Source organism: Mastigoproctus giganteus, chromosome 5 (assembly GCF_048544385.1).
Source record: "Mastigoproctus giganteus isolate SK-2022 chromosome 5, ASM4854438v1, whole genome shotgun sequence".
NCBI lineage: Eukaryota > Metazoa > Arthropoda > Arachnida > Uropygi > Thelyphonidae > Mastigoproctus > Mastigoproctus giganteus.
In genome coordinates, this window is record NC_143579.1 from 225,438,497 (window position 1) to 225,464,250 (window position 25,754).

Genomic DNA, 25,754 nt, shown 5'->3' on the forward strand with positions numbered 1-25,754 from the left:
CGGGTCTCTTCACAACCTATTTGCTGACAGGCCACGGAGCGTTCAACGCGAAATTAGCATCTTTCAGAATCCTAGAGGACCCACGTTGCTCCTGTGGGGAGCCAGAAACCTGGACACACATAATGTATGAATGTACCAACTACGAAGACCTACGCTGCAGACTTCTGACAGCAACCACATACTTCCCAAGACATCTCGAGTCGCACCTACTAGATTCATGCGAATAGTACAAGGCACTAGCCAAATTCGCACAGGAGTTGTTCACCCGGCGCGAAACACGAATTGCTGTTCACAGGGAACCACAATAATAAGGAGAAACTTGTGCAAGAGCTGCTTACCCCTCCAGCGCAAAACACAACTTCAATATAAGAAACTTCAATAAGGAGGGATCTCGCGGACTCTTAGCACAACGACCTATCTGATAGAGACGCGGAAATATGAATGACGAGTGTGAGGATACCCGCTCACACATCGCCTGCACAAAAATGGATATACAGTACTAGTACTAGACAGGTCGGGACTGTCCCAGGAATGACGAACTTTCACGGCTTGGACACTTCAACTACTGGGACTACACGCAGCTTTGCTGCCGACGCCACAAGGCGATCCTACACCTGTGCTGCTCACTTGCACAGGGCTTTTACTCCAATTCCTGGGCGGGGGAGAGAGGGGACAGCTCTGCTGTTTTTCTCTCCCCCTCGCCCACCCCTCTTTCCTCCTGGTGGGGCATGGGCATGACCCACTGACCTTCTCTGGGGCCGTCTTCCCTATTGACCCCATATTTCTGACTTTTCCCCCCAGCCTTCAGTCTCCTCCCCACTCTGACTAAATATCATAGCGTATGCCCCACACTACCAAAATTTTAATTGTTCAAATCAAGACACACATGCCCTTTTGGCCTATAATAATCTCTTAGCGTCTTACCCTGAAAATCGCCGCGTGTTGCATTACAATTTTTTTTTTTTTTTTTTTTTTTTACATAGGCCCTAGCCACTGAAATCTCAGGAAACCAGGTGGCAGGGCCTGCCAGAGTAAAGTTCCATACTACTGTGTACCTGGTCTGCCTCCACGGGGCCAAGTGTGGGCAACGTTGGGCCTCAGTAGGGGTCCAGCGGCTAAATGGCCAGATGAACAACGATACATAACAGTACACTTATACAAAATCCATACACTTTTAAATCACTGGCCTTCCCAGTGAACTGGTACACCTACAATGAAAGCAACGCGGAGATGGGGGAAACACCTGGTGCCGTTAGACATCAATACACTTTACACTTACCACCGACCCCTTAAATAACATCAAGGCCGAGAAGAAGCGCCTCACTGCATACTTGCAGCAGGTCTGGTAGTCTAGGTGGACACAGTCTACAAAAGGAGAAGTCACCAGAAAATTAATTCCTACAATAGCAACAGTATACCCAAAATCTCCCACGTGGTTCTCCCCTGGCCTATACGTCACTTTTTTTTTTTGTTAACTGGCCAGGGATCTATCAGAGGAAAGCTCACTGCACTCGGGATCACCGAAAACCCACAATGCCTCTGTGGTTCCCTCGAAAGTTGGGACCACCTGATGTACGAGTGCGAAATATATGAAGATTTGAGATGCCTCCTCCTGACTAGGATACATTACCTTCCTAAAAACCAAGAACAGCACATCCTCGAAAGAGAAGAAGACTATGTCGCCTTTACGCGCTACGCACAAGACCTATTTGCACAACGGAAGACCCTACCATGGATATAGTCACTATCTGGATCATCATCAAAACCAAAAGAAGACAACCACCTATATTTTGGGAATCAATGCAGAGGCCTACCAGAAAATGAGACTACACCACCACCAAATCTGAGAAGATCCAGTATAGGACAACCACAGCTGCATTCATATTTATATCCTTACTGACTTAGACACAGATCACCGGATGACATCACCACTGGACCCGAATGAGAAGAGCAAGAAGATTGTGCCAAATGGCGATCACGCTTGTGCTCTCTTGCAAGGCAACTTTTGTCCCACTTCCATCCCTTACTTTCGCCTGATGGATGTATTCCATTGTAATTCAATCTCCTCGTCCAGAGCACGTTGGGGAGAGAGAGAGAGAGAGAGAGAGAGAGAGAGAGAGAGAGAGAGAGAGAGAGAGAGAGAGAGAGAGAGGTATTAAAACGTTTCTTCTTGCATTAACTCTCATAGAATGACATAGAATTAAGACAAAAAGACTGGAATATACACAATTTATTGTGTACAGAATTAACCCAGAGTTAACCACACCTCAATATCCACAATTAAGTTTAATACAACTGTGTTATTCATCAAAGCACTAAGTCTGAGAATAAACACTAACATAACATCAGTACCTTTGCATTTCATCAACAATTAGTTACCTATATACCAAGATTTAAACCAAGCATATATAATTTCAGTCCTTACATCAATTACCACATCCAGTATTTATCCAAACAACATGACCTAGATTACAATTAAACACCAACAGCCAATTCTGTAAGTATTGACAAGCGTAACAACCCATTCAAGGATTTATACAATTAACAAGCACTCAGTTAGTCCAACCAAAAATCAAAAATCACCAATACCTTAAGGCCAATCTAATTATTGACCTAATCCCAATCGAATTTATCCACAAGCTTGACCATTACAGGGGTAATTACTAAAAATGCATTAGTCCAATGGCTTTCTATCAGAATGTTCCAGTAATCATTGTCAATTACCAAATATATACACTATTTACATCAAATTGATAGGTAGAGCAACAAACGTTGCAGCTCTAAAGACAATGGTCTCTTATCTCATTAGACTTTCCGTCACAAGCATATTATTTCCACCATTGGTGATGGTGGAAATAAAATGTTTGTGAAGAAATGAAGTGAATACAATGAAATAAGACAATCAGTTAGGTCTAATTCTATTCGCAACGTACACAGCATACATGTTTGTCCAACAATTGTTAGAACTGGCATTCAGGATCCATCCTACAATTCTCACTTATAAACAGTACCAAATAACTGCTGGGCTCAACTAGGAAGACGGAAATTTTTTTTTCTTTATACTATCATTGATATAAAACCAATCCAGCCAGCCATCAAGTATTATATACAGTATATATACACTGAGTGATCACTGAATTATGACCACCCCTATGAAAACTGAATGCGACCCGTCGACCACGTGAAGTACGAGAGAGCGCAGTCAGTCGACCTATGTAGCATAGATAAGATATCAGTGGTTCAGTAGGTAGTAAAATTCCGAGCGTGATGGGTAAAAGGAACGATTTATCGGACTTTGATAAAGGATAGATTGTGGGGGCTCGACGAGCTGGTGCCTCGATTTCCCAAACGGCTGAACTGGTGGGGTGTTCGAGAGCAGCCGTAGTTAAAGTGTACCAGGACTGGTGTCGAAATGGTCAAACAACGACCCGACGGCAAAACTGCAAAGGTCAACGAAAGGTTGATGTTAGAGGTGAGCGACGGGTCCGACGACTCCTACAGGCTAACAGGCGCAACACTGTTCAAGAGTTGACTACACAATACAACATGGGTCAGCCCGGAACAATATCTGGCATGACCATGCGCCGCACGCTCGCACGTATGGGCTATACCAGCAGACGACTCATATGGCATCCTCTACTAACCAAGGTTCATCGACGTAAAAGACTCGCCTGGTGCAAAGAGCATGCAAATTGGACGTTTGAATACTGGAAGAAGGTGTGCTGGCCGGATGAGTCACGTTATTCACTTCACATCGTGGATGGTCGTGTACAGATTTGGCGTCAACAACATGAGGCTCTTGATCCATCATGCATGGTATCAAAAGTGCAGGCCGGTGGAGGCGATTGTATGGTGTGGGGCATGTTTCACTGGCAGGAACTTGGACCCCTGGTGCATGTGGAACAACGTATCAGTGGTCTCCGCTATCGTGAACTGCTTGCTGACTGTACATTGTAACTGTTAACTTTGAGGTTATATCCATACTTGCTGCTGTTAAGCATGGTGGATAGCAGGTTCAGTGCTAGACAGAACCACATTGGGCTCAGAGCATCTCCCTGAAAGATTCCTCTTCTAATGGGAATTGGCCTGGTTGTGATGTTCTCGACATTAATGGTGGTACTCCATTTCGCCATTGTTTCTCCTAGGAAATTTGTCACTATCGGATTGACCTTGTAGATTAGATCTTCAGGGTCTCTATTAGCCAGCTATGAGGTACGGAGTCGAAGGCCTTGCGGTAATCGATGTAAGCCGTGTAGGCTTGCTCCATAACTGCGGCATCTATGGTTAATTGCTCCTTACATCCTTTGCTCCTCCGCTTGCATCCTTTCTGCTGTTCGGACATTATGTTCTGACTCTCTAAGTGGTTTGATATCTTCTTGGTTATGCAGCTGGTCAGGATCTTGTGCATCGTTGGGGGGAAGGTAATTGGCCTGTATTTCGCCGGATTTCTTGTATCTTCGTCTTTAGGCTTCAGATATGTGACTCCTTCAGTGAGAAACTTCGGGATTGTCTCCGGGTTCCTTATCATTCGAGTGAACTGCTCTGCTAGTGTGTGCAGGTGAGCTTCTTGTACCAGTAATTGTGGATGTTATCAATTCCTGGGGTTCGCCAGTTGTGGGTGTTCCTGATAGACTGTTTTCCTTCTTCTTCTCGAATCTCCCACTCTCTCTCATCTCTTGTATATTCCGTTCTACTTCTATTCTCTGCTGTTATGTCTTACTTCACTGCTCCAGATATTTCCCCAGAACTCCTCGATCGTCTTCTTCTCGGGTGGTCCGTTTCCTGCTTTCTCATCTTCACCCAGTTTCCTGTAGAAGGTTCTTTGGTCCTCATCGAAGATTCGGTTGTTTATTTTGCTCTGGGAGCTCTCTTTGTATCGGTGTAGTCTCTTGCTGAGTGCGAGGAGTTTCTGCTTCAGTGTGTCCAAGTATTTTCCTATTCTCTGATTTCTGGTCTCATGTTTGCTGTGGAGGCTGTCTCTCTTGAGGATGCTCTTCACCTTTACCATCAATTTCTTACTTCTATTACCTTGTTGGTACTGGTCAACTGACCTATCTTGACTCTTAATTCTTCTATCTTCTGCCCCAAGCTGGCGGTTCCCTCTGTTTGTGGTTCTTCTGCTGCTGGTCTCTCGTTTCTTTTCCATTAATTTCCATTAATCCTAGTAGCTGTTATGGCAGTACAGTATACGGCTGTGTGGATAACCGCCAGCGTTGCACCATTGTTATCAAGGTAATGTGTCATTATTTGCCGATTGAGGTGGTCTGTTACTCTCCACAGGATTTTATTTGGCCTCTGCTTAGGTATCACGTAGGTTCTTGTGGGGTCCATTCCTTCGAATTTTGTTAGGGTCTTCTTCCACTCGTCTTCTATTCTGGTTATCATGACTTCGTCTCTTTCCACTTCAGCTACTCTGGGTTGTATTTCTTCTTGCTGTTCCTCCTCTGGTTCCATGGTATGCTGTTCCTCCTCTGGTTCCATATTGACCATATCCTTTGTGCTTTGTAATTGACCGCCGACATCCTGCTTGATTTTTTCCAAGATGGCAAGAGCTATTGGGTTCTTCGTGACGATGGTCCTTCTTTGTTCTGCTAATCGCTGTTTGGTGACCTGAATATCCGGGTATCGTTCCAACCACTTGGTATGTAGTCACGACCTGTACATTGTCATATCGGTCTCTAGCCTGGTTATTTCATAGTATGCTCACATGATGTACGTATTCATTTCAATGCTCCACTTCATGCATTGGTGTTTTCTTCCTTCCTAGATGGTCACTAGCGCAGTTGTGCAGGAAGCACTTCCAGTTGGTGGGGCTCGATGGTCTTGCCTTCTCTTGTGGTAGCCTTACAGGAGACAGTGCCACTTGCTCCACTATCTTGCTCAGGAGACTGTCTCCGATTTTTCGAACCAACCCCTCTGCCTAAGGCCTGACCGCGAGTGACTTTTTCCTGCGCCACATTCGATGTAGTATGAATATTTCACTGCGACGTCATCCATGGAGGTGGACTTGTTTAGCTTCGGCTTATGTCCAGTGGTTTATTTTATTATTATTAGCCATTTATTTTTTTTAGTTCTCGCGAGTGACGCCAGACGGCGCGAAAGTTACTCCAATTGAGTAACTTTCGCGATGTTTTTTTAATCATCGGATTCGAACCCAGGTACATCAGTCTGGTAAATAAATAAATAAATTTTCTGTTTATACTCCGGGACGACCAAACGGTCAGAGGAGTTCACAAGATAGACAGAATACAAGAAACAGCACCGTATTCAGCAGTCACGGGCTTGAACTCCGGTCACGCAAGGTACGTGTACTTATGCACCCGCGCGCCTGATCACTACGCTACGGCGGTCTTTTTAGTCCAGTTTCTTAACCACAGGGCCATCGTAGCAGCTCACATTTTTTGGCACTACAAATAGTCATACCCCCCCCGCCCTTTCATTTTGCATGTATACAACATTTAATTGCAAAATTTTATTTATAACGTTCAATTGTATGCAAAATAATTTTACATCATATTTCGATACTTCGCAGGTAGCGCCACTTAGTGTTACTACACTTATATGGGCAATTCATTAATAACGCATTTATACAGCAACGCCACAATTAACATTTATCTTTCAGTTCTCATTAATCTTAACCTAACCAATCGACTGCATTGCTAGAACTAATCAACCTTAAATTCAGTTGTCGAAGACATTCTGTTCATTCTAGCTACCAAATATCTCAGCAGATTCTCGTGAATATGAATCATTCAATGGTACGCACTGAAGAATTGTTTGCATGGACTTGAAATTCAATACGAACAAATGATACTTGAAAATCGATCTGTTTTGCCTTTTGATCTTCAGATGCTCACCGACTGACAGTCACTTGAATTTTTGTACTCCACTATAATCAATTTTAATTTCTACGTCACTTCCTTTTCCAATCAGCTAGTATTAAAAAAAAAAAAACAGTGGATTTTTGCAGCTGAAAGAATTTTAAGACATTTCGATGTTTGCTATATTGTTATTATTTCCCTACATTGCATACTAGTAACAATACAGGATATTTTAAAATAATAATTTAAACAAAATAATTTTTAAAAAATAATAATTTAAACAAAATAATTTTAAAAAAATAATAATTTAATTAAAAGATTAATTCAAAACTAGTACTTCAGAGCCGAATGTTCTATGATACTAGGGAAAAAAATCACAATGAATGTTTAAGTATAGTTAATGTTGCTTTTTGTTTTTGCAGAAAAAATCGTCTCAAAGATTACAAAAGGTACATTAAAGGTGGGTGGCGATAAAAGCTCATTTACGTCATAGCATAACCTCTTACACGGAGCTACTCACTCAAAAAATCGATTCCCATTTTGCCCTGTTAAGCTACTTTTGTATACATGCAAAGATTAACAAATGGGTTCGAAGTGCGTCACTTCCGGTTACAGATATTCTCTTTGTTATTTTGTTGTTTCCTATCTCTAATTGGTTAAGGTTTTATTTTCCAAGTAATATTCTGTTTCTTTGACCCCCATAATTCCCTCTTCTCTTTTCGTATGCCCCTGTCTTGGTCCAATCAACTATTCCATCGTCGTCTTTCATATCATACCGTATCATCGCCCTTTCTCTCTTCGTGAGTCTTTTAAATCATTTTAAGTAGCCTTATCTCATATACCCGATGCTTACGTGAAAAGAATGTGTTGGTCCTTATCTGCCCTAAAAACCACAGACACGTAAACGTATTATTGACTGTGTGAAAAGAAGGAAGTAGCTTTTATCTTTCTAAATTTTATTCAAGATCTTTCTAATATTTCACGAAAAACCTTTATTTATTTATTATTTTTATTTTTTGAACAAAATGAGTAGCTAATATCATATTTAAAGTTGAAAACTTTAATAAATATAAAAAAGTTAATTGGAAATGGAATTAAAGAACCATGAAATGGTCTTCCTCTCCTCCAAAACAGATATTTTTTAGGTAGTTTTTCCAAACAAATAAGAAATATGGTCTATAATGATTATCCTAAGGAACACTGAATCTGAGCAAAAGTCTTTCCCCGTACCGCAGTAGTACATCGCAGAAAGCAGTCAAACCATATGATTAACACCAAGTAGCCAGACAAACTATTCTTCAATCAAGAACAGTTTATTACACCCCACTGACTTCAGGCATAGTACATAGTGTTTAGGGCACCGGCATAGTTCCCCACAACTCCGCGATCTCTTCTCTTGTGTTGAATACAGTACCAGGTAAAGGTCAGAGTGTGTGGGTGTTATGTGGTTTCTGTAGTGTTACGTTGTTCATCTGACCTCTTAGCCTAGGGGTCAGTGGAACAACACCAACCCCTAGCTACCGTACCAGGTCCGGGGAGCTGGGCCAAACAGTAAGTATTAGATGCTCTGGCAGGGTGAACCCCGGCGTCGCCTGAGCTTACTAGGAAAATCCCCCCCTCCAAAAAAAAAAAAAAAAGAAAAGAAAAAGAAAAAAATAAATTTTTGTTGGAAGAGAGCGAGTGAGAGGTAGTGTGAGTTAAGGAGTATAGGTGAAGGCGAATGATAGAAAGATTTCCATTGAGAATTTGGGCGTTGAAGGTATAGAAAGACACCCCAGTGGAAGCAACCCACCCTCCACAAGGAGACTGACTACTAGCTTAGTAGACCTAGTGGTATGGTAGTTGCGCTAGTTTCTGTCGGTGTGTATGTGTTTAGCGCCAAAGCAACTAAGGCTATGAGGCGTCAGTATAATGTATCTGTGCGGGTATTCTTCTTTCGGTTTCTCTCGGCATGTACATATATTAAAGGCATCCATGTGATCAAGTTTTGTCTTAGTCTTCTTAAGTTTCCCTCTGTTATCTGACCTTTGGCAATTAGGTGGCGTGGTTTTAATTTAAACCACTCGCTGTGTGGGATGGTGGGTTTTTTTGTTTTTTTTTTATTACATTCTTGTTCACAATACCGAATGCACTATTATATGCTAATTCCCACGAAGACAAAATTTCTTGTGCCCACATCAGTTTCGCGTAAAAAGAATTCTGAACATCGACAAACACTATCGCAAACAAAAACGGAACGATGTCTAGTGAAAGACTATTTCGGCAGTAAAAAATGTGAACAGAATGAACAGTACTGCTATGCGAAAAAAATGGCTAGTCACATGAGGTATGGCCATGGGCAAATATATGGGAGAGGGAAAGTACTCATGTCTCGACTTCTTTGAGGGGTATCTAAAAGGATTGGTGTGTGTGCATGACACCAATATACAGGTTTAGCTTTAATAAGAAAAAATGTATAACTCCTCACATTTACCAGCACACATTTTCAAATATCTTTCAGCAGAAAAAAGGTTCCAGTAGTTTACTTTATATAACTCTTATCCAATAGTTACTTTAATTAATTAGTAAATTCCTCTTCTAGCTAATAGTTATTTATTTATATCATTCCGTTAGATTTTACTGTCAAAGGTTAGTTTTAAAAAAAATGTGTATTTGATTACGTATATCTTGATTAATAAATACATGTTTGAAATTTTTTTTCAACTGTTATTTATCTTGGCGTTTATAATTATTCTGATTTACAATTGTCAGTTGGTTAATTGCGCAAAGGCGTAAATTACTTAATTTCGTATTTAAAAATTAACTCATTAAATCGTATATTTAAATTTAAATTACTTAATTTTAACGATTAATTAAATTACTCATATATCATATTTAAAAATTAACTCATTAAATTCATGTTAATATCATAAACTCTATTCCTCGTTGAGAGTTTTTGAATGATACATGATTTATCTTTATCTGTAAACAAAATTCGCGGCCAAATGTTCTTGAACAAATGCATTCAAGAACAATTTTTATGTTGTATTACAGATTTTTAATATATTTCGACGTTATATACAAGCAGTTTCATTCCTTATAATAACTCTCTAGCCAAGTTTACACTTCCATCGATTTCCTTTCAACTGCCTTTAAGTATTCAAAATGCCAAAAATTCCAAGGCAGAATTTTATAATGCAAGTTTGAGGGGTATATGTACTCTGCCTTTACTCAAAATGTCGCGTATTTTATTATTATTTATTTATTTATTGTTCTAATACTAGGTTTAGATTCGTTTTTAAGAAAATTATAATAAATCACTATATGAGTAAATCACCATTAAAAATCAAGTTATAAAGCCAGAACAGTCCTAACAAATGAAACTTTACCTGCCGAAAACCGAATTCTTCTTTCCTAGGACACCGTGACTGTTCATCGCCATTCCACTGATATTTTCTTTGTTTTCGGGCCATAATAATAAATTCTGCTTTCATCCCATGTAACAACAATACGAATGTTTTTCTTCTTCAACACATTAAAAAAACGAATTGCTCAGCAGTGCTCAAAGTTTAAGCAACCTTCTAGAAAAATACAGTACTCCATTTTTATAAATAAACTACTAGCGCCCACCTATGGACAAATTTTAATTTGCATACGAGATATTGTTCACCGATATTTATTAAAATTAAATATAAATAAATTTATTAAAATTAAAAAAAATAAATGAATGTTTTCAGTGACCACAACTTCTATAGCAATAAATAAATTGCTATTGCACTTTAAGTTATATTATAACAGCAGTGATCAAACAAGGTTTGCTGTTTAGTACTGTATTACAAAAACCGATATTGCTAAAAGAAAACCAGTGAAGCTTCAGTAGCTCCATGCATGTTAAATTTCCTTTATTATTAAAATATTTCATCTGACATAAAAATAAGCTGATAAATACATGACCCGCACGTTGGTGGCATTACCTACGAGTTTCTCAGTTAATTCGAATAATCCTCTTTGTTTAGCTCCACTGACACCACTAGGTCACAGAAGGTTACAATTAATTATTTCCACAATGAACACAATCGTTAACCGTATTTAGCAGTAACGCGAGCTTGAAGCATGGTCTACTCAGATATGTGTGCTATTACACTCTCGCGCTTGCAGATAGGAGACTATAAAAAGTAAGATAGCAAAAGTTTTGAGGAGAAATCGTTCCTTCTCCAAAAATGAAACGTCACATGAATAAAAATACAAGGTGTGGCTCTTAAATAACATGACTGCGCGCGCAACCCCCTCCCCCCATACTTCTCCTTCAACCCATGCACGGTACTAAGTACTATAGGTTTTGATACCTTTCGTGTTTGGGGTTTTCATAAAAAAAAAATAATAAAAAAAAAAATACCAAGCGCCACCTATGAAAAAAAGGCACAGCACCTTGAACCTTTCCCTAGTTGTTTGTCAAGTCACGTTTCAACATGCTCGTTCGCTTTCAGTGAGATAGGTTTCCATTATCATTTGTTCTTGCAATTTGCTAGAAAACGACAGATAAAAGAATCGAACAACAAATCAACTTCAATTTTTTAACAAAACTAAAGAAAACACCAACTGAAAGTTATGAGTTGTTACGTCAAGTTTATGGGGAAAATACTGTGTCAGGAACTCAAATTTTGAATGGCATAAAATATTTTTAGAAAGAAGAGAGAATGTGGAAGATGATGAAAGACCAGGCTGTCCAGTATCCATGAAAACTGATGAAAATGTGGTCGGGGTAATGACATTAAGTAGAAGTAATCGTAGTTTAAGCATTAGAATCGTTGCATCAGAACTCAATATGGACAAAGAAACAGTTACACAAATTTTAACTTTAAAATTTAGGCATGAGAAAAAAAAAAAAAGGTGTGCTAAGAATTTTGAATGAAGATCAAAAAATGAAAAGGCTCGAATTTTGTGAAGATGTTTAGAGAAAAATTGAATATAACTTTCTGAGTACTGTAATTACTTGCGATGGTAGTTGGCAGCATGACCCAGAAATTAAAAGACAGGCAATGAAATGGAAGACAAAGCAATCGCCCCCTATAAAAAAAAAAAAAAAAAGGCAAGAATGTCAAATCAAAAATTAAAGCCATGCTTCTTGTTTTCTTCGATATTAAAGGAATTATTATGGCTGAATACGTTCCACCAAATTAAGTGTCAATCAGACATACTACATTGCAGTTAAGACAAGGTTGCGTGAAAAAAATCGAAGGAATTGTAGAAAGACGGTTGGATGTTCCATCAAAACAATGCTCCAATGCAGAACTCTCTCTCTCTCTCTGTTTGCCAGTTTCTGGCCAAAAAAAAAAAGACAAATTCCTATGTGTGAAAATGCATCCTACACCCAGGCCTAGCCTCATGTGACTTTTATATCTTCCCTAAACTGAAAAGTGTACTTAGGGGAACTGAAGACATTTAGAGAGAAAAAAAACCAACTGAAGTGTTAAAATGGCTTACGGAAGTTGACTTCCAGAAATGTCTCTGTGCTTGAAAGAAATGTATGGAACAGTGTGTGTGCAAGCCCAAAGCTTGAAGAGAATAACTTGTAAGGTACGAAATACTTCATTATATTTATCAGCTCAAAATATTTCATTATATTTATCAACTCAAAATATTTCATTATATTTATAGTTTCGTTATTTACCACACCTCGTGATCTGATTGAGGTGTATAAGGCCTTGAACTGGCTGAGAAAGCTCAATGATGATGAGATTCCTCCTCTTGCTCAGATTACGAACCTGAGGGGGCATAGATTCAAATTGAGGAAAGACAGTTGCAGAATGGATGTGCGGAAATTTGCTTTTAGCCAGCGGTTAGTTGATTGCTGGAACAGACTTCCATTTCTTGTTGTGGAAGTTGATAGCTTGAATAAATTTAAGGCTGAGCTAGACAGGCATTTGGAGTGAATGAATGGGTGAAATGGGAGGGTTTCTTTTTTTTTTTTTTTTTTTTTGGCTGATGCTTCATAAGCTTGCTTTCTTGCATCGTATGCGTCAACCAATGCTAAATGCTAATATCAAATTTGGTGAGTTTTAAGGGCACCAACACCTTAGATCATATTACTCCATTATATACAGTCGAAGCTCTTTATAGCGACTGTTTTTAACGTCCCACATGTTATAACGTCCTATGTGGTTGATTCCGGCAAATTTCTCATTAACCTAATGCTATTTTATGAACAATCGATATAATGCCCTTCCGATATAACGACCATTTTCTCATTCCCTGGGAGGTCGTTATATAGAGCTTCGACTGTATTATGTATGTAGAAGTGCGTGCTCGTGGGGATGTTTTACTGTGTATACTGTGAAAAACAAATGGTGAAAAACCCTACTTCCTGGTCTGAGATGCGCTAACTATAGCCTCAATTGAAAAGGACTTCAGAAATTCCTCCAGTCATCGACAGAAATCGAACCCAGAACTCTCCAAATGAGTGGCAGGTGAGAAACAGCTATTCTCTCACAGAGGACAAAATGCTGCCTTACATTAAATGTGGTCTAATGAACAACTGTCTCCGATTATCTGATTTCTGCAGTCAGTGCAATATGGATAACAAAACAATCTCCCAGACTAAAAAAAAAAAAACAAGGCCTCTTGTTCTTGGTGCAGTCATTTGAAACAAGGCCACGTGTTACTGTCAGCTCATAATAGTAATCACAATATTATGAATGGGGGAGTAATGCAAGAAACCCATTTAGTGATAACAATAAAATTAAACGGCGTGCTGAAACCTGATTAAATATGAATTCCACTGAATTTCGTGAAAAAAGTATGAGTGCATTCGTTACACGGAGAAAAAAGCGCTAGAATGTAATGGGTGATTTCACAAAGTAGTTGACTGACGTACCTGTATTTTGCATCTCTCAATTGATGTGTGATTTTAAATGCCTTTTCAAAAAAGCAGCTGTTACCTCATATAGAGATGTATTTTTAGTCCATAGCAGAGAAATGAACCAGAACAACAGGTCACTTTATACATAAAATACATATCTATCATATATAATAATGAGCTTTGGATATTAGCATTAGCATTAGCATTAGCATTAGCAGAGGCATATGATGCAAGAAAGCAAGCTTATTCAGCATCAGCCAAAAAAAACAAAAAAAAAAAAAAAAAACCCACTCCTATTTCACCCCTCCGTTCGTTCGAAATACCTGTCCAGTTGAGCTTTAAATTTGTTTAGGCTATCAACTTCAACAACCAGTGATGGAAGTCGGTTCCACCAACCAACCACCCGCTGGCCAAAGGCAAATTTCCGCACATCTATCCGACATCCGTCCTTCCTCAATTTGAATTTATGCCCTCTGAGGTGATTATTCTGAGAAAGATGAAGAATCCCATTGGCATTGAGCATGCTCAAACCATTCAAAGCCTTATACACCTCTATCAGATCACCTCGCCGGTGCCTAGTCTCCAGACTCTGTAATTTGCAAAACTTAAGCCTTTCTTCGTAAGAGCAACCCTTTGTTCCATTTACTAATCTTGTTGCCCTTCTCTGTACCCGTTCCAGCAGCTCTACATCCTTCTTGAAATGAGGCCTCCAGACCTGTATACAGTACTCAAGATGTGGCCTTACCATTGCCTTATACAAGGGAATAATCACCTCCTTATCCCTGCTAGAAAAATTCCTGTATATCATTGACAAGACACCATGAGCTACTCTTGCAGCTCGTCTGCACTGCTCAGAGAACTTCATATCTGCCTGCACAATTACCCCCAGGTCCTTTTCATTCTCCACCACTGTCAGTGTAGTACCGCAGAGTTGATACGTTGCTCTGGGGTTACTGTTTCCCATATGCAGCACTTTACATTTGTCGATGTTAAACCTCATTTGCCACCTCTCAGCCCATCTGTTCAACCTGTCCAGATCCTGTTGCAGCAGCATAGCGTCAGTATTGTCCTTAACGACCCTGCCAACCTTTGTATCATCTGCAAACTTGGACATTAAACTTGATATCCCATCATCAATATCATTCATAAACACCGAAAACAACAACGGACCCAACACTGAACCTTGAGGAACTCCACTAATAACATTAGTCCACGTTGAGCAGTGTCCATTGATTACCACTCTCTGTCTTCTGCCACTCAACCATCCCCTTATCCATAGCAGCAATTTGCCTCCAATGCCACACTGCTCCAATTTGTGCAGCAGTCTTCCATGTGCAACAGTATCAAAAGCCTTTCTAAGATCCAAATATATAATATCAAAGTTATTCCCTGCATCCAGTTCTTTTGTGACTACATCATAGTATCCAATCAAATTGGTCAGGCAAGACCTCCCCTTAACAAAACCATGCTGCGTCTGAGCTATAACTGAATTCTTGTCTAGATGATCCTGCAGTGCTTCTTTAACCAGTGCCTCCATTAATTTACCTGGAACAGAAGTTAAACTAACAGGTCTATAATTACTTGTGTCAGCCTTTGAACCTCCTTTGTGAATTGGGGTCACATTTGCACATCTCCAGTCCATAGGTACCTCCCCTGAGTCCAAGGAAGCTCTCATAATTATGGCTAAGGGTTTGCTTACTTCCTTTGCTGCCTCCTTTAATATAACTGGATAGATCCCATCCACCCCAGGTGCCTTTTTTATGTTTATCCCCAACAATCTCTCCTCCACTTTCCTCTCAGTTATTACAAAATCATCCAGCTCACTGCCAATGTTTACTTTACCTTCATCATTCTCCTTCCTGAATAACTCCTCATGCGTGAATGTAGATGCAAAATACTCGTTTAGATTGTTAGCCACCTGAGCAGGATCCTCAACTGTTGAACCATCAATATCCAGTGGACCAATCTGATTCATCCCTTTCCTTTTCGAGTTCAAGTATGTAAAGAACTCTTTTCTGTTTTTCTTTGCATCCTTTGCCAAGGATTTTTCATAGTCTGCCTTTGCCTGCCTAATCTCCTTTGTGACTTGGTTACAGACCAACTTATATCTATCATAGGCTTCCATGTCACCCATTAATTTGTATGTATCCCATGCATTTTTCTTCTCTGCCACATGTCTCATTAATTCATCTGACAACCATTTAGGCCTAAACCTTGAACAATATTTCTTAGTTGGTATGTAAAGCCTGGTAGCCTCCAAGATTAGTTCCTTGAATGCTTCCCATTTTGAGTTTGCTGTTGGTAACATCATCAGTTGGTCCCACTGTATAGAATTTAAATACTGTCTCAGACCATCATAGTCGCCTTTACGAAAACAAAAACCCTTCCCTTTACCTCTGATGGTAGTTACCTCCTTGAGTAAATCCCACTTCAACACACTGTGATCACTGCCACCTAGTGGTTCATTTATCTGCAGGTTCTTAATGCATGAGGAATCACTACTGATAATCAGATCAAGAGTATTGCTCCCTCTCGTTGCCTCACGAACATGCTGATGTAGAAAACAATCATCCAATAAATCCACAAAAGCCTTGCTAGTGTGCGAGTGACCAACCCACAAATTCCAGTCAATATCTGGGAAATTAAAGTCCCCCATTATAAGACTCTCTGATTTACTGACCCACTCTATTTCCCTGTACAATATCTTATTATACTCATCAGAGTCATTAGGCCTATAGCACACTCCTACTCTCAATTTTGATTTCCCTATGCTTATGTCACACCAAACTGACTCGACGCTGCCCTGTCCATCGATGTCGACTGGCTTCACTTCCTTGGACTTTATGTGTTTCTTAATTAATAGCATAACCCCTCCTCCCCTCCTGTCCTGTCTATCCTTTCTATACACATTGTATTCCCCAAATTCCAGTTCCGCATTACTTATATCTGTGTGACACCACGTCTCTGATATCCCAACAATATCTGCCTTTGATGTTTTGAGCAATACCTCAAATTCATCAAATTTATTTACCAAACTCCTAGCATTGGTGTACACGCAGGTATACATGCACCTGTTTCTATTCTTAGCTACCCTAACACAACCCATGTGTTTACTTGTACCGCAATGACTACCAGCAGTCTCTGAAATATCCTGCATCCTGTTTTTCAGACTTCTGCTCATTTCAATAGAAGCAGTGCAAGAATCACTTCCACCTCTGCCACTGGCTACTGTTAATCTATTAGTCCTTGTATCCCCCCCAACTAGCAGTTTTCCGACCCACCTAACACTGCCTCGACAGCATCAGCAAAAATTCTTGCACCCTTTCTATTTAAGTGTATCCCATCCCTGTAGAAGCAATCTCTCCTGTTAACAAGTACAGTCCAGGCTGAAAAAAATTCTACCCCTTGAGCCTTGCACAATCCCTCCAGGGCCGAATTGATCGACAAGGCTCTCATCATATACTCCCTCCTATCGTGTCTGGGCAGAATTGCAGACACTTTCAAGTTCAACCCTAATTCACGGCTTTTTTTCAACAGTGACCTGTACTTGCTAAGTAATTCCGCCGGTCTCCTACTCTTAATATCATTAGTGCCAACGTGTACAACTATATCACCTTTTGTGCCCTTAAAAGATGATATCCGTTCTACAACGTCATCAACCTTTGCCCCTGGCAGACATACCCTGGTCCTATTCCACCTATCCTTTTTACAAAGGATGTTCCCCGTTTTCCTGACAATAGAGTCACCAACAACTACTAGTTCCTGTGGGACCAGCGCATTCTGCCTAGGGGGCTGCTTCTGTGTTGCCTGATGACCAAGTGCAAGCTCTGGCGTTGATGTGGGCAGCTGAGAGCTTGATGGGCCCCTCAATTTATTTCCTTCGAGGGCATCCACCCTGTCCTTCAAGCTCTCATAAAGGCCCATAACAACGCTGAGTTGTCGCCTGATTTCCTTGCACTCCTTACATCGTGCACACACAAAGACATCCCCCTTGGCAGTATCATGTCCCGTACCCGACTGCTCCGCAAACATCAAGCAAACAGTGCATTTTAATAGACTGTGATTCAGAGGGCAACTGCCCCCCTCAGTTCTCCCCTGAACCACAGCACTCCCATTAGCTTGAGCCTTTTGCTTTGCTGCTCTGGTCAGAGTCATGATTCCGATTTAATTCAATAAAATTCAAAACAAAAATTAAATCCTTAAGTTATATCCCAAAACAGTTATGTTATATATATATTTTTTTCGGTATCTAGTGTTTTCTACGAGTTCCCTTTATACAACTTCCGTATCACGTGTACCACTATAGTTATGTATTAATTATTTGTTAGATTAAGTCGTTACATATATATATATATATATATATATATATATATATATATAGAGTTAAAAGTACAATTTAATTGACAATAAAGTTTATCAAGATTAATAGATTTACTGATTAATTGGCAATATTATATTATGCACTATACGACACTAAGCTTATGCTATCGTGTAAAAATGGCGGGAATTCACGAACGGTATTTCTACGGACTCGTAAGTATTGATTAGCTTCCAAATCTCGCTATCTCAATTTAGAATAAACTAAGGCTCCTGACTAGGTCTATAATCTACTTATAGAAGATAATTTGATATAACAGTTGGTTAATAAATCGACTAAATTTGGTTAAAAAAAAAAAAAAAAAAAAAATTTGGTTTGTGACACGTCGATTTGATACCGTTACCGATACTAAGTAATATCTATAAAATCTCTGTCTAAGTTAAACTTTAAACTAAGTATCGTAACTAGGAATATAAAGCTACTCTAGAAAATAAGGTAATATGACAATTTAAACTAATAAAGCAGAAAATAAATCAGGAAAAACTTCTCTGTTTGAAGAGCTTTAAGGAGCAATGCCCGCACAGGCTAACCTCGCACCCTGCCGTAAGAGGGTACTACGTTGAGACAGAAACAATGAAATTTATGTAAATTTTAAATTTCATTTCCTCTACTTTCATTTAGACAAATAAGATACATCAATTGTAATTTTGGGAACTGTAGCCAGAGCCGAGTGATGTCTATAAAGAGTTACATCTATGAAGTGAATCTAGAAAACTCAGTTCTATAGCATAGCCAACAGCTTAAATTATGACAATAGCTTATCTGCAGTTATGGCGAACTAGGAAGAACGTTTATTATTCAAATACTTAGCCAATAATAATAATTAAATAAATATTACAATTTTATACAAATTTCAATCCATAATAACTCACCTTTAGCCAACAGTATCAATCTATAACTCACGAAGAGAATATGATCTTGTATTACAAGTTGACATAATTATTGTATTTTAAAATAGTTGGAGAAGGACGTTAAGTGGTGGTTTTCCATAGAATCCAGATTTCTATAATGACCACTCTTATACCACGTGAATATTAAGATAATTTATTTAACTATTAACTAAATCACTATACATTAAGGTAACGTTTCGTGAACCTTGCCGGAACCCATTTTATCTTAACATTCACGTGGTATAAGAGTGGTCATCGGAAAAATCTAGATTGTTTTATTTTAATTGATTTATTTTGATTTTTGGCCTCTTCCCATTTTCTAGGCCCCTGGCGGTTCGCCATACTTGACTATGGCTCTGCCTATAGCTTCATCACATTCAATAGCCGGGCGCATCCGTAGCCAGGTGGGCAGGAGCAGCAGTGCGTAACACACGCTTCTTGATTAGACCGGGGTTCGAGCCCGTGACCATCAAATACGGAGGATGCGGAAAGGTCAGGGAATGACCACCGCATATCCCCGGAGCAATATGGCCTCAGTTGCTAATGCTCCAAAAAAAAAAAAAAAAAAAAAAAATGAAACCATTCAATACCCATAACTAAGGTTCTGTTCCAAAAACCAACCAGAACACGTACAATTTAGAGACACGACATACTGACGCCTCATTTTATTAGCAACTTTGCTCTCTTTCTAAGCAGTCGCCTAATATCTCTCCACTTTCTATCATACAGATTACTATTATCATTAGCCATATGATGCAAGGAAGCCTGAGGCTTATGCTGCATCAGCCAAAAAAATTCTGAATTACCCTGAGAGAAGGGAGAGAGAGAGAGAACAAGAGTCAGAAGTAGAAGGGAATCACCAAGAAAGAGAAGAATGATAATATCCAGCTCAGGACCCCGGGTGTGCCAATCCCATACTCACCAGATGTGAGCCCCTGGGGGTAGATGTTCAAGTTTTGTTGTATGTCATTTCTACAGACACTTCGGTGGGTACTGTTCCTCTGAATTTACATCCCTAAGTCCACCTCTTTTTTTTTTTTTTTTTTTTGTTTGGACTATGTTGGATTGTTTTAATGGTGTTGTTTTCGTTTTTTCTTCAAAATAGTTAAGGTTGGGAGATTGCATGTATTATATGGCAAGTTTGTCAGAATTGCCGGATGAAAAACCAGATTTCTGAAATAAATATAATCATCTATATTTTGTAAAAATTGCAACCCACAAATAATTTAGAGAGATATTAACTAATTTCATCTTCCCCACCTCCCATCCACAACTCATCCAAGGTATTAAAGTACTTTAGGTTCAACCAACTTTCCTGCTTGGGATTACCACAAAACACAGTATTCATCACTCATGTGCTTGAAAGTGTCGACTGTTAACTTCAGACTGATCTTACTTGAGTGGCATTATGTGCTACTGACTAACAGTTCAATGTAGAGAACATGATGCCACGTGATATACAACTGCTACACGGACGTCACGGTGTACGTAAATGATCGGATAGTTAACTTTGTAGGCGTACCGTGCACAGACGTCGTTGAAAAATTGTAGAGGTGTAACTTTGCTGTAATGTTTTCACGAAAAGTGACGCGTTAGACTGGCAGGAAAATTAATGTCTCGAGAAATAAAATCCCGATTTCCTTCTTCTGTTACGGTTTTATAAAGAAATGGAATGTTTGTATGGCTCTGCACTTTCTCAAAGTTGTAGATAGAATGGTTTGTGGTACTTTACAGATTAAAGAATAGTCATCCATTTGGTCAGCATTATAACTAGAATTTTTGTGCAGTGGGACATTATATAACTCACATAACAGACCAAGAGGAATTCTGAAAATTTACAAAAATGTTTAAAATATATTAAAATCTTAAATAATAATAATATGAAAAATCAAATTTTGTAGACTTAACAAGTTCTTACATTTGCTTGACATTATGAAATTGGTGACAAACTAACTCTCCATTGCTGTTATAAATCAATTTGGACAGTTCCAAAAAATTTACTATTCATATATTATTTACAACAAATTTTACATATAGAAACAATATAGAAAATTCAGTTTGTTACAGTTCAGTTAATTCACAATTCGCCAAAAAAAAATTCACAAAATATCATCAGATGAGTCCAGCGCTACTGCATATTTCGCCGCGCCGATTGCATTAATTTTAAAGCAAGAACTAAGCAGCCCTTTCACCGCGTTAAACCGAAAGCGCGTAAATCGAGAAAGAGTATAAAGAACTCTCTCAGATACTGTATTTTTAACTTTCTCTTCTAGAACGTGATTAGTAAAAATCCAAATGAGAGGTTATCTCCAAGACAGCTTGCGCAATGATACAGCTAAGAGTAGAAGGATCGGCAGCAAATTTTACTAATTAGGACTCTTACGTATATGTGATTGCCCATGATAAAACATGGAATGTGCATTAATTATGTTAATTAATTTTCAAAAAAAATTAGACACTTAAATGCACGTAGCGAAGTTAATATCTACGCAGTGGTGAAAATAGCATATCTGCCATGTTCGCTACCATGGAGAGCCCGAAGGGTCAGGAAGCCCCAGTTTAAAGTAGGTTTGGCTTGGCCCGTTAGTAAATCTTGCTGAGCGGTTTCAACATTTTTGTCCACATTGACATGATGTTGATGTGCATCCATATGAATGTTAATAGTGTTACTTAAACCTTTTCAAAATGCTGACTACTTCATCGTTCAACACGTCTATATGGAAGGCTCGGGAAATCTCGGGACTCGTTATGCTACCTCTACATGAGCCATCGACCTGGTCAGACTGAGTTTAATTGATATACAAATATGCCAAATTTACAGTGGCCATTTTCTTTGTAGTAGTTTCTGTTTAACGTGATTTAAATATGGATTGATTGTTAAAAAGGTAAAAAGGGTGACATGAAGCTTATAGTCTACTTGAAAGTAATAAGCCACATCAGGCAGGATAAAATAAGACAAATCCTAAATGTTCTGATGAACATTTAAAGTTGGAGTTCACATGTTCAGGATATGAAAATAACCCGAAAATATAACGTTTGTTATGATATGAATTATTGTCAAAAGAGTCTAGGAAACTTGCCAAATTAGGATACATAAAAAAAGCTGAGTATCTTTTAAAAAATAATAAAGAAAAGAAAAATATTAATGCGTCTGGGATTACCTGAACTTAAGCTGCATCGATATGCTTGGGATTGCCATGTGTTCCTATTAAAAATGGGGTCTGAGAAACTGGATATCTGTCTGGGTCGTAAGGCTGATGCGGCATAACGGTTAGGGACTTAATAGTGTAAATTGGGTACAAAATTACGTTGTCTTGTTCTGAGGTGCAGCTCCCTAGGGGTTAAGTACCACTGATGTACAGGATCCACACTTACTGAAATTACGATGAAGCAACAACTATTAAAATTATTATTAACTATTAAACTAATGAAAATTATCATTAAAATAACAGCAATTATTAAAGTTGCGACGAAACAAGAACACATGCATAAGATGCAACGCCCAAGTGAAAGTGGAACTTGCAATCTGTAAGTCACGTGAACTCGACGTCATTTCGTGCGTTCTCCCTTCAAGATTCCAACGAAACCAGTATTGTTAGTCAACTTTCAAGCCCTATGCATTGAATGTTAAGTTATTTAAAACTATGTTTTCAAACTGGTTAATAAATATACCAGGTCAGAGATGAAACTATAAATTCTAGATTCCCCTGGAAGTTTCTCGAATTGATCCTACATTCTTTGCGCCCTTTACTATCTAAACTTTGGTGACCAGATTTCAGGGACGAAAACCGAGACAAAGCGAATTTCGAATTTGCTGATCCACCACTTATTAAGATCGTGTTCTACTGTTTTCGCACCTTCTATAACCAATACAAGCGGAAGTATTTTATAATTACGGATGACATAACGCATCGAATATTTTAAGTAGTGTACATTGTGATCGTACTGATATAAATACTTATTTAAAATTAAATGAAAGGAAACAGACAAAATTACAACGGCAAACTACAAATTCTATCCCCACTCCCTTCGAACGGGCCGCCCTGTGTTCATTAACTGAACCAATCGTCGTGTATTCTTCAATTTTTGCACACCTCGCGGTGGCAGACCTGGCAGTATGGTATTATTTTTGTTACCGCCTCTAGTTATTGGCCTTGACATGTTTCCTGAAGGCAGGCCAATAGATATTTCGATTTCAGAACAAGAGTATGGAAATCCATTATGATAATTACTGTGACATTTCCAACTCTAGCGAAATTGAATCTGAATAATACTGTTATCTAAAAACACAGTAGGTGGGCGGGGAAGAGAGCAAATCTCCCCAATTAGTGGCTATATTTAAGATCTACGCTTCTTGTTCAATGTTATTTTTTTTCAACTCGTTAATATACATCTTTGCTTGAATGTTACATATTCTAGTAATAGTCCGCGGACTCCTGGGGAACCGTAGATCAGTTCCAGAGGGTCCGCGAAATCCCTATATGTAAAAGTGTAAAGTGCGTTTAGGATCAAACGGCACGAGGGGTTTCCTCCATCTCCGCGTGGTATACATTGTTTTGTGATATAGAACACTGTAAAGGCCAGAGATTAAAAAGTACATGGGTATTGTTTACGTGTAATGTTGTAACTTTTTTGAAAGGGTCAGCAAAACTTGTTTTGATTTTTGAAGGGATGCGTAAATCTCAGTAGTTTTGTAACAACCCCAGGGGCTCACATCTGGTGAGTATGGGCTTGGCACACCCAGGGTCCTGAGCTGGATATCATCATTCTCCTCTTTCTTGGTGAATCTCTTCTACTTCTGACTCTCTCTCTCTCTCTCTCTCTCTCTCTCTCTCTCACACGGTAATTAAAAAAAAAAATTTTTTTTTTGGCTGGTGCAGCATAAGCCTCAGGCTTCATTGCACCATATAAATAATAATAATGCTCACTGGGCTAGCTGGGTGGGTAAAGTGCTTGCCTGGCAACCCAAAAGTCGCGAGTGCGAATCCCGCTTTGGGTTTGGATCAGAGTAGAAAATGCAAAAATCTTTGGGAGGTGCAATATGACCACAGAAGACGATGCGCCAACTACCAAAAAATATATATAAATAATAATAATAACCACTGGGTGAAGACAATGACTTAGCTTTTTTTTTTTTTTTTTTTTGTGAGGTCCGCCCATAAGCCAAGATTAGCTGACCAAGGGGAGAGGGAGCAGCTAATCGAAGATGAACCCCCAGTGTGTTCTTCTCTGTGTTTCCATGTAATACTAATAATATTTACGAAAGGTAAATATGATTAATTTATACATCTGAAACAGTATGGTGTAAAAATTAAAAAAAGAAAGTAAAACTCTCACCTCTGTTTTCTGAGAGTCGCATCTCTCTGCTGCTGAAACGATAGAAATTTCATATACAGTACATATATTTTTTGAAATCGATTCTTTTAATATTTAAAAGGAGTGCGCAGGACCGTGCAAAGGTACTTGGGGACCCGGATGCAAAAGGAGTTAGGGGCGCCTCGTTTATTTATATTGAGATTTTAATGGCTCTTTCGATTGCCCCCCCCCCTAGATCGAGGCCCTGGTGCGGCGTATCCAGTGCACCCCCTATTTGCAGGGCCCTAGGGGTACGTTAACACAATATGTTTAACAAAAGAGTCTTGTTAACCGCACTGAACACATGCAATCGCTTTTTCTCACTTCAATATAAAACCAGAAACGGGGGGATAACTTAATCTGGTAAATTTAATTCGATTAAGGAGACATCCAACGAATTTGAGGATGCTGGAAAAGCTACTTTAAGAATCAATTCAGCATTAATCAGAGAAAAGCAAAGTTTAAAGATATTTTGGTTACCGTTTTAATGTTATTTTGAAGTTCTTTAATTTGGCCACTAGATGGCAGCATACTTTTAACAGTTAAAATGCAACAAAATTTCTATTTTGTTATGTAACACATCGCAATACAAGTTACGTACTATCTATGTAAGAAAATTGGTAGAATTTTTATTCCATAATACATTTTAAATTTCTTTATTTACACTGATATCATGGGAGTTCTTGCAATATTTACTAAGCTGGCAGGGAAATTTTAAATGTGGTGTGTGTGTGTGTGTGTGTGTGATGGGGAGGGGGGGTGTTTATGTTATTAAAGCCAACATCTGTTAAAATTCTGAGTGCAATATATATGAAGTAATAAAAAAAATAATAACAATAATAAATAAATAAATATTAATAATATTATTTTAAATCCAGAAGAGGGCACCCCTATCATCTCATTAAATAATATACTAATACAGGGGGGGGAAGTCGGGTGCACAATTCATGTTCCTGTTTTCATTATTAACTGTTTTACTATGGTTGCAATAAAAACAGTTAAAATAAAATTGTAAACGTGGTGGCGGCATAGTATAAATGGAAATTTATAAATGTATGCAGAACAGTAACAGGGAAAGTGCACTTTCCTTAAACTTATTTAGTGGACTAAATAGGTTTAAGGAAAGTGTTAGGTAAAACTCTATTTCAGATAGCATTTTTTTTTTTTTTTTTTAATGTTTTGTTGTCAAGGCCGGATTTACCGAGGTGTACTTCAGAGCCTCAAAATTGCAGGGGAAATTAGACCAATAGTAATGTCTTGGTACAGAGGTCCCCGCGACCTTATTCTAAGATCTCTAACAATGTGTGCCAGGACCCAAGGCTACTAAAATCCAACACTGATTGTTTTTATTCCAAATCCTCTTCATTTCCTAGAATATCATTATAAATTCTGTTGAAAATGATAAGTAATATCGGTAAGATCATGAAATCTGTATTATTTTATATTACGACTAATTTTTTTTTTTTTTTTCA

The 25,754-nt window shown here is 38.7% G+C and overlaps 1 protein-coding gene across 1 annotated transcript in view; it reads left to right on the forward strand.

Moving 5' to 3' along the window:
* Nucleotides 1-25,754, forward strand: part of LOC150086170 (zinc transporter ZIP3-like) — a 50,297-nt gene that overhangs the window by 24,229 nt on the left and 314 nt on the right. The gene's annotated exons all lie outside the window — the stretch shown is intronic.